The sequence below is a fragment of the Tamandua tetradactyla genome, chromosome 3, assembly GCF_023851605.1.
Source record: "Tamandua tetradactyla isolate mTamTet1 chromosome 3, mTamTet1.pri, whole genome shotgun sequence".
NCBI classification, from domain to species: Eukaryota; Metazoa; Chordata; class Mammalia; order Pilosa; family Myrmecophagidae; genus Tamandua; species Tamandua tetradactyla.
The window spans coordinates 73,132,788-73,143,191 of NC_135329.1; positions in this window are offsets into that span (position 1 = coordinate 73,132,788).

Genomic DNA, 10,404 nt, shown 5'->3' on the forward strand with positions numbered 1-10,404 from the left:
TACAGCCACTTGCTCAGCAAAATTTCTCAGAGTTTGACAGTTGTGAAAAGAATTCTTTAAAAATACTTCATCTGGGAGTGTAATAAATTCAGTTCTTGAATTATTATGTGAAGCTATCAATATGAAGAAAGTAGATGATAAAACAGACACTTCAGGGATTCAGTCAAATGTGTGCTTATTAAATTTATACAAAGAATCCTGACGCAGAGAAGCTCAGTGGGCTTGTTTAGATCAATGCATGATAAAGATGTTTCCACGTGTAAAGAAAAATTTAGTTCAAAGTAAAGGAATAATTTGCAATTGCCAGGGCTCTATCCAGTTAGTAAAATATACAAATAGAGTCAACCAGGTTTTTAGACAACTCCTAGAAGTCAGAGCAGTTTATGTGACAGACCATACAAGGCTTGCACATACTTCAGGCAAAGAGACACAATGCATTATTTTAAATATTGAAAATAAAGAAAAATGGTGTAAGAAAGAGGAAATATTCTAAACTTGCCTTTCCAACATCAAAGAAAATTCATGAAAATAAAAATCACACTTCCAATTGCTAGTTTTCCTTTCTGATTCTCCCAGTCCCAGAACTAGCCCTTAATTGGCTAGTTCCATGATTGAAATATAAGGCAAAGAAAACTATTGTACCATCATGTGCTTTCAAGTAATGATGATTGTGATTTTAATCATAATTCTCTGTATTTTTTAATACAGGTGTCACTTTGATCTTTATCATTATTTTAGGATGTGTTACATACCATTAGGCAGATGCTGACTTCAATAATCCTAATTATCTCAGCCATCAAATTTTGTTTATATGTGGTATTTTCCATTATTTTGTTACCTATTACTAATGAAGCAGACTTTGTTTTATTTTGTTTCATTGAACTTTATATTAAAACCAAAGATAGAAAGGTTTAAGATAGTAGATACTTTCTTGACACTGAACCTTAAACTTTCATATGAATCCACCTGCCCAAGAAATCCATTATCCACAAACATCCACACATCCTATTTCTTGTATGAACTCATCTTAATCATGTTCCTCAAGCCCTAAGTCTTTTGGGGAAGGTGCAGAATTTCTTTACTCTTTAATAGCTATTTAAAGCCCATGAGCAATCTGTAACTTCACAGGCAACACATGACTCAGAGCATCATTTGTAGTACGTTTGTAAAACTAACAAGTCAGGAGGCCTGTATCCTGAAATACAATGTAATCTGAAGCAGATGAGTTCAGCTCTAGCCTGTGTGCCATGTACCTGTCCGTGTTTCTGGGGCAGGGACAGCTCTGCCAGCCATCTCTCAACACTTGCCTATCCCCACCGCCACCTTTTATATGAGTGCAGATGTTTCAGTATGTTTCTGCTCCACAGCCTGGGAGATACATTAAGTCTTAATGAAAAGGCCTGATCGTATCTTAAACCTAGACACTGGGAAAAAGGAGCTCCAATGCTCATCAAGGCAATTCCTCTCCCTGGGGTTGAATAAATTCACAACACTTAAACGGCACAGGGTCTCTCTTCTCTAATACAAAGTGGAGTGGCCATCCATTGACCCTGATCCTTCCATGGTTGACCAGTCCTATGAGATATTCTCCTCTGCTCTCTTGGACCTTATGTGCTGTGTAAATAATAAAGTGGTCATTTGCTAAAAGTTATTTTTCTCCCTGAACCTCCATTTCCATGATGCACCATGCAGGAACTTGCTCCACACTTGTTGAAGGTACAGATTGAATTACTTCTGTGTTATTAAAGTTAAATATTTGCAGTAAAGGATAAAAATTATAAGCACTCCATTTAAAAGAGAGATGAATCCCTACCACCCTGCAGTTTTCTTGTCTATTCGGAACCATCTGAGGAGACTGCTGCTCTGCATATTAGTGATATGTTGGAAAATGTACCTTTTCACTAAAGAATTTATGACAATTGGATACCCACTCATACCTGCAAAACTGTGTACTGGGATGCTGAAAGATTCGTGGCTCCTTTGAATAACATTAGAATGAAAAATACAGAGGCAAGCCTAGTATAGCATAGATCTTTGTCCAAAACCACATTTAAACCATTGTCCTGGATGTTTGAGAGAACTGATATCCAAAATTCTTTGCTTAAGACCGTTGAACCTCTAAGACTTTAAATCTACTCCACCCCTTCCCAGAAGGCCTCTTAAAAATGCTTAGTGATGTTTGAGAGGAATTAGTCCATATGAGTTCTCTAATGGGAGATAGAGACTTTTGGTCCAACCACAAAGAATTTGGGGGAGATATCACCACCTTCAAGGACATAGAATTCAGTAGTGTCTCAGAACACATCATCATTTCTTTGGAGCCAACCAAATTGAATAATTCACAGATATTAGGGAACCCAAACTGAACCAATTGATACATTTCTATGTAGAGCAGTTCATGTATACAAGCATAAGTAGGATCAGGAAGAAAATCTGGAAGGTGGGATCTTTTGGCAGTTTCTCTATTGAATTAATGAGCCACATTTATGATGGTATACAGTACACTGCAATTTCTTCACTCTGTAAGCTGAGAAGCAATAAAAGTTTTCAAATCGAATGTATTCAGAATACTTAGATAGACTTGTTTACTGAGGAGACAACTCTTTATAAAACATAAAATGGATAACATCTCCACTCTCTCCTTTCAACCATGCTTTTAGATCTTGTTGAATTCCATCCCCTTTCCTTCCATGCAATATCAGTTGAGCAAAATTCTTTCTAGTCATATTTGGTTAACAGAATTTAGTGCAATCTGTTATAACATCAACTCTCATATTTAAGGAAAATGTTTACAAAACCTATTCTCTCTTTTCTAGATGCTGGCTTTTCCAGGTGGCTGGGAACAAGATTAAAAGTCCCAAAGTCTTTTCATTTCATTTCAGACAACTGCTTATTGGTGGCTTTACATACATGTATATCTTATATATCCTTTTGATTCTGTTTCTCTGGAGAACCCTGGCTAATATTTATGGCATCGTAAATCTCCCTTCTTTCTGACCTCCAATCCCAATGTTCATAATTAATTTTCCTAGTGTTCTATTTTCTCATTTGGCTTCTAGGAAGGGAAAGTACCATGTCCCCTGCTCCTGAGTAGAGGAAACTCTCAATTATATTCTTATCCCATCCACATGACTCAAGAACCTTCTTCCAGGCCTTTTTCCCTAAAAATCAAGCCCTCTCCTCATATAACCAGTAGAAGTGGTGAGGTAATATTTAACTCCAGTGGGACTTTTCCACCATTGCTCAAGGCAATATCTCTAACCCAACTGCTGATGCTATGACCTCTTTAAATTGAAGGGATATTTGTTTCATATTTGAGTCCTGGTAGCCAATTCTAGGTACATGGAAGAGCCTCCAAAAATCTGTTAACTAGATCTTAGGCAGAGAGTCCTTTGTACCTTTGTCTATGCCAAACACCATAACAAACCTCACCAGTGCTGAGAGTCCTTGCTCCCCTCCCCTTTTGCAGAATGTCAGGCTAGTACATAACAATTCTCAGTCTAATCTTAAAGGAAAATCTGTATCAATGGAGGCAATGGCATATACTATTTTGTTCCACTTAATTAAAACCTCATTAACAATGTTTCCAGCTCATTAAAAATCTCTGTGCCTTGTCCCCTAGGAGCAATAACTGTAAGGGTCATTATGACACAAATGACCAAAGTTGGGTCTAGAAATCACACAGTGAATCCTGATGCCAAGTCTCTGCCAGTGGAGCTGGTCATTTTGCTCTGTTTCATTTTTAAACCTACAGGTTACAAAGAACTGCTTGTAATTGGTTGGATTGATCCCCTCCTCCCTTCTAAACATAAGAAATTTAGAGACCAAAAAGAATCTGATCTTAGGGGCCAACAAATGGCAAACAGAGCCTTTCAAAGTTTATGTGGTGGCATTTCATAAGAAAAGCAACCTTAGGAGCAAATTAAAATGCTCCTTAGCAACATAATGTGAATTTCTCCCAATAAGTAGAATAAAAACTATAAAAATAGAAAGCATTTGCATTCTTCAAGTGATACTAAATTATGTTGCCTTAAAAAAGTAGGTTTTGCAAAAAGGAGGCATCTTAAGAAAAGACTGAATGTAACTCACACTGGTGGAAAGATAGGGGTGGAATTAGAACCTCCACCAGGTATACACAACCCTCCCATTACTGGGAGCAGAACTCATCCCTCTCCACTGCTTTTCTGCAAAGCTGACATTTTTTTGTGTGTTGCATATTGCATAAGTATGCAAAAGCTAAAAACCTCATTTATAACACAGTCATATGCCTGTACTGGCTCACATACCAGGACATAGACGGGTGCAGATATTCTGGGTCTCTCTTGAGTCCTAGAGCTGGGAAGAAGGAGACCTTTTCTACAAAACCTTCATCCACACATAAGGCCACACACACACACACACTCCACACAGAGAATGCACACATAGATTCATCTCTGTATGGGTTAATCCGGCCCTCAGTATGCTTTTTGTGAACTCTGAAGTGCTATTTTGTGCCCCGACCTGAAATGATCGTCCCATCTTAGGTGATGACAGGATAGGTACACAGTCAGCTGGGGAGAGTGAATGCTTTGTAGAAGCTTTGCCTGAATGTTAAAGGTCTAATGTGCATGCTCAACCATGGATTTAAAAGGATTTTCATATGTAGAACCATTTTTCATGTAAATATAAGCTGAATTTTATCAATTAAGCCCCTATACCCACGCTACTTCAACCCACACACTACTGACCCACAAAAGCCAATGTTATTTTTGTTCCAATTTTGCAATAGTGGACTCTTCTTTTCATTGAATTTTGAGTGAGATACATATTTTCCTAATTATCACAAAAGCACTTTATGACCCACCTTAGCAATATCTGGGCTGAAGGAAGTCTTACTGTGTAGGACATAGAAAAGAAGGGGTCTCAGAATACTTTGAAAAATAGGGATGGGTGAAGTTTTTTGAGGAAGGGGATTTTGATACCAAAGTGGCAGATAAGAAGAATTTGAGAAGATCTGGGAGAAATACCTGGAGGAAAATGAAGTGTTACAATGTGGCTGGGAGAGGTGTTTATGCTCCTTTATGACCACACCCAACCTTTAGGAGATGCATGGGAATGAACTAGACACCAACTCACAATTCTCCCCTTTTATATAATGTTGGCATGTTGACTTGACAGCTCACTTTAACCAACAGCAAATATTTTAAGCATCTTCCTGAGTTGAGTGGTGTATTCTCTCTGAGGTGGTTGATGAAGAGGCAGCACCTGTCTCCAGTCAACTGGCTGAGGCACTCTCCCCCAGGCCAAGGGACAGTGTCTGTCTTATGTACACTCCCAGATGCACAAAACCAAACAGCAGATCACTCCCTAAGCTTTGGACAACAGACCAGTTACTTTTGTCTTCCTCCAATGGCCTATGCAAAGACATTCCACTCTAAGACCCAAAGGGTGGATTTTAACATGCTTATCCTTCACAGAATTAACAAATACATCACTGAGGATATGCTTGGAAAAGACAAGTGGCTGTGTTATACTAAATAAGCTGACCAGAATGCACCATCCAGTCTATTACCAGTCTGTACAGGAATAACAATCTTTCTTTACCCTTTCTTTCCCTCCTCATTATTTTCACAGCACACACAAAGTTAAGGTCTCTCTTAGTTTAGGATTTTTAGTTGTTTCTCTTCCTTGTTCTGTCTTCCTTGTGATCCAGTGTTACAAATGTTCCTTGAAATGATGGTCTGTTCTCATGATCTTTGCTTTTTTCAAGTTCACTTCATTTAATAAAAAAAAATCATTACACACACACACGCACAAAAAAATCACTACAATCTGGTGACTTTACCTTGTCCTGGTCACTCTTCTGGCCTTGGTCCCCACTGACCTCTGTATTTTCAAATCTGATATACATCTTCTTGAATTTTTTTTGTAATTCACCCACTCTCAAAATTCACCAAGCTCTGAATTTCCCAGATTTTTCCTATCTTTCTGAATATACCCTGTCTGTATCCTGGGTGTTTATTATGTTCACACTGGGGTCCTCAGGGTAAGTCCCTCGACTTGTGGTCTTTGCACTATGAGTTCATCCAGGCTGAGGGATTTTTACTACACCATTTTTGTGTTGATGACTCTTATATACCCCAATCTGCGTGTTCTACCACCCACTATCACCACCCATCCAGGATGTCCTAAAAGACCACACATTAGCTTGTGCAAGTTCAGATTTGTCATTCATATAAAGTCATATCCTTTCTTTTCCATTCTTGTCCAAATTCCATTTACTTCTTAATCCTTAATAATTCCCATAACTATTTTAATGAATGAAATGCAATGTTTAATCAGAATTAGTAATGGCTGGGCAAATTACTGTTATGAATTAAAGTAATTTGCATGTTTGCCCAAACCAATCAAGTTAATGCAGTGTACAGACATAAGCTGAAGATACAAACTCTTTAAATCACTAATTGATAAGATTCTTCTTTGAAGCTTTTCTTGACTCTCTTGGCCCTTTTCCACCTGCCCACCTGTAACCCATGGACAGCTAGAAAAAATAATCATGATCTTGCATAATCCCATAATAACACTTCATATATTCAAAAGTGTAGAATTGATCATAATTGAATCATGGTTGGTTGGAAGTATGTCTTTCTTACTATGATTCAAATTCATAAGGGCAAAGACTGCAACTTTCTAGTTTAGTAATTTCTGACATAGTTGCTACTTAATATTTTGGACAAATAATGAAATCCATTAGACTTATTTTCAGTGGAGGATTTTTTCTTTCTTTAGTTTTTTCATGTAAGACTTTTATTAGATGAGGAAATATGTGCTTTCAAATGCCATCTTTTTATGTAGATTTACTAAACCACTTACTATGCTACTATTTTTATGTAGTGGGCATATAAATAGTAATAACATCTATTTGAAGAAGACACCATGATGAGTAAATTATAAGCTATTAACTATGGAATAAATTTTGTGCTATTCAACTTGGGAGAGAAGAGACTTGGGGAACTTTCAAAATTGCACAACCCAGTCTCTGACAGACTCTTCTAGGCACTCTACCTTTCACATCTCTCCAAAAATCATTGTCAGAAGGGTAGAACCATTACAGATAAGACTGCATCCAATCTCTCAGGTGAACTGTATTGGAAAACCACTAGAGAAAAAAATTGGAAATCAGCACAAAATATTTTTTCTCAATCTGTAAAAGAATAAGAATTAAGCTAGTTAGCTATTTTATAGGAAAATCCAAGAATGAATGTATTCTCACCCCATATGAATCTTAAACCTACTATATTTATCAGAGCATTTCATTGAAGAAGACTATGTCTACACATCAAAATTTAAACCCTAAGGAAGTGTTTTCATTTTGGCCAGGATAATGGAAACTTTCCTCAAAATGGACCAGAATATCATTACTCAATCTGTCTAATGTAGCCATTTCAAGATTAAATGTCAGACCTTAAGAAGACCCTAGATGATTTGAATTTTTCACTCATCTAAAGAAAACCAAGCTAATTATGTGTCAACCTGAAAACTTGGCAATCCATGATTCCTGTAGCTTAAAATACCAAATTGGAAAACATTTTATTTAGTGATATAGCTTAAATGGTTTCATAGTCTGAAAAGTTTTATTTACATAAAATTACCGCTTCAGGTGCTGTGGTCCATAACCTAAAAATGGGTTTTTGAATGAACAGAGTAATTTCATAATCTCAAATAGGATTTTTTTAAATAAGGGTGACAAAAACACATTCCAGAAGTAGCAATACCCATGAACAACTGACAGGTAAATTCTCTGTCATACAGATGAGTTCAAAGAAAAATCATTATTTCAATGATGAATAAAGCTAAAATTCTATTATGATGAAAAAATAAGAGATGATAAATGATGTACTGTAGTTAATAATACATTTATAAAAATGTTCTTTTATGAATTGTAGCAAACACACCTCCCAAATGCAAAGTGTTAATAATAGGGTGGAATAGGACACTCTGCTTTATGCATTATTTTTCTGTAAGCCTACAACTTCTCTAATTAAAAAATAGGGGAAAAACATAAGAAATGTACACTAAAACACAAAATTTACATCTTCAGATTCCACCAGCTGAGAGGGCAATTATTCATGGATAGAATTTATTTTTCAATATTTGTTTCATAGAATAGAGCTAAATCAAATTTCCTTGGATTGTGGATGTTTAAATATAATATTTAAAAAGTCATATAAATGCCTCCATTGAAACAGCAACCCAAAAGAAAAATGAAAGTTGTCATCATGGTTTCATAATTTCTTTGACTTCCAATAAGAATTTGTCCTGAATAAACCATATATCTCTACAACATTGAATAGCTGAGTCATTGACTTTTAGTGTGAGTCATATCAGAACACAAAAAGAGAAAAAAATCTGTATTTGCTTGAACTCCAATTAAAAATTACTCTACATATATTGAGACAGTGAATTGCTATTCCAAAAAATAAGTCTGTTATGGCTGAAACCTTTTTAAACACAGTCAATTGCTTAAACTCTAGGATAGCAAGCAATTCTAAACAAACTATTCTATGCTGAATGGAAATGTGGGCACACAGCTTTCTTCTAAACAGCTGATAAAGTCAGATCTGTGTGGCCCTGGTTTCAGATGTGTGAATCACCATGGCAGATATGGTACAATCTAACTTTAACTTAGCTTTCCATGTAGATATTAAGCAGCTCATGACTGCACTCTAACTCAATATACATAAACAGTCTATTCCACAGCCGGGGCTGCCGAATTTTCATTTCCTAATGTCTAGACAGTCAGTCTAAACACTGTACTCTGAACTTCCATGAAATATAATTCCCTAAACACTTCTTAAAGCTTCAGGTACTGTGAAACACACTACATACTCCCAGTTCATTGCCTTCCTATGTAGCCGTTTTTATCAAGAAACATAGAATGCAGAACTCTTTAGGAGGGGAAAAAAGACTCTGTCATTCTTTAACTTATAAAATCAATAAATCTTTAACAACCAATCACCCGCTCTTCAGTTCACAATCCTCCTGATAGTTTTTATACTATGTTCAGCAGTCAAGCTGAGCAGTTTTTGAAAGAGAAAACATTACACTGTCATGCAATACAATGTGTGTAAAACGTTTCCTGAGAGGAAAACACCTAGAATTCAAACGGATGGCCTCTATAATTTATTATAATATTCAATTTATTGGCATGCTTAAGTAGAATTCATTGTATGAAAAAAATAGAACAGAATCAAATAAAATAAAATTGTCCTCAAGGTTTTGACACCTTAGGGAGCAGTGAATCACAAATCAGTTGTTTGAATTCAAACCACAAGGAATGAGCTAAATCTGCACCTAGCCAAAGGACAACTAAGAAAAGTCAGTCAAATTCAGGCAGGTCTTCCAATGATGTGCTTAAAATAAGAATATAGCTTAACAATCAAATGCAGAAAGCAACATGATATCAAAAGTCAGAAAAAGTCAACAGGTGAGAAAGAATTAGAAAGAGGCCTGGCAACAGACACTGTCAAAAAATGTTCAGAGGAGAGTAAGAACATCCTGAAAATATAACCAATAGTTTAACAAAGTGAGAGCTTCTAAATCTCTCTTAGAGTGGATTATATGGAAATTATTAACTTGTCTTGTCTTTTCAAAATTGTGGTCTTCTTGCATACGGCAATGGTTAATTTAAATTGTTATTATAAATCAAAGTTTCTAGAACACATGGGTGTGTTTAGGAAAAGTTTGTAGAATACACTGAATGGAAGGAAGCAAGAATAGCAGAAATGAGAAGTAAAATGATGCTTGATAGAGATCTGAGACATTTTTTGTTCAAGCCTAGAGCTTTCAAATAAATCTTAGCCTAGGTTCTGAAGAGAGTAGATAAAGAGGGGTGCATGGCATAAGTGAAACAGGAACATCCTGACACTGTAGTCTGTTATTGTCTCTTTCTCATTAAAATACAAGCATAATACTATGTATTTTTAAATATTAAAGTGCAATCAGAATAACTCAGCTTTAAGAAATCTATATCATTTGTTGTTCCCACTCTCATCCCCACAGAATAAAGATTTTTAAATCTTGAACTTTCTTAATGCCAGAAGACTAATGTTGAAAATCACTGTGTTATATGTAAAAAATAATGTTTAAACTGCCATTTGTGTTACTTTATTTAAATTGAGGTATAGCTTTGAGGCATACCTTACATAAATAAAATGCATCCATTTGAAGTGTGCAGTTAAATAAGTTTGCACACCCCTATGTAATCAGATCAACAATAGAGAAATAGTTTATCATTTCAGTCTATAAAGTTTTACTTATAGTTTATTAAGATCATCACAAAGTATTTCATGTCTTAGGATGCAATCATAAATGGAATTGTTTTCTTAATTTCATTTGCAAAGAGTTTATTGTCAGAGTACAGAA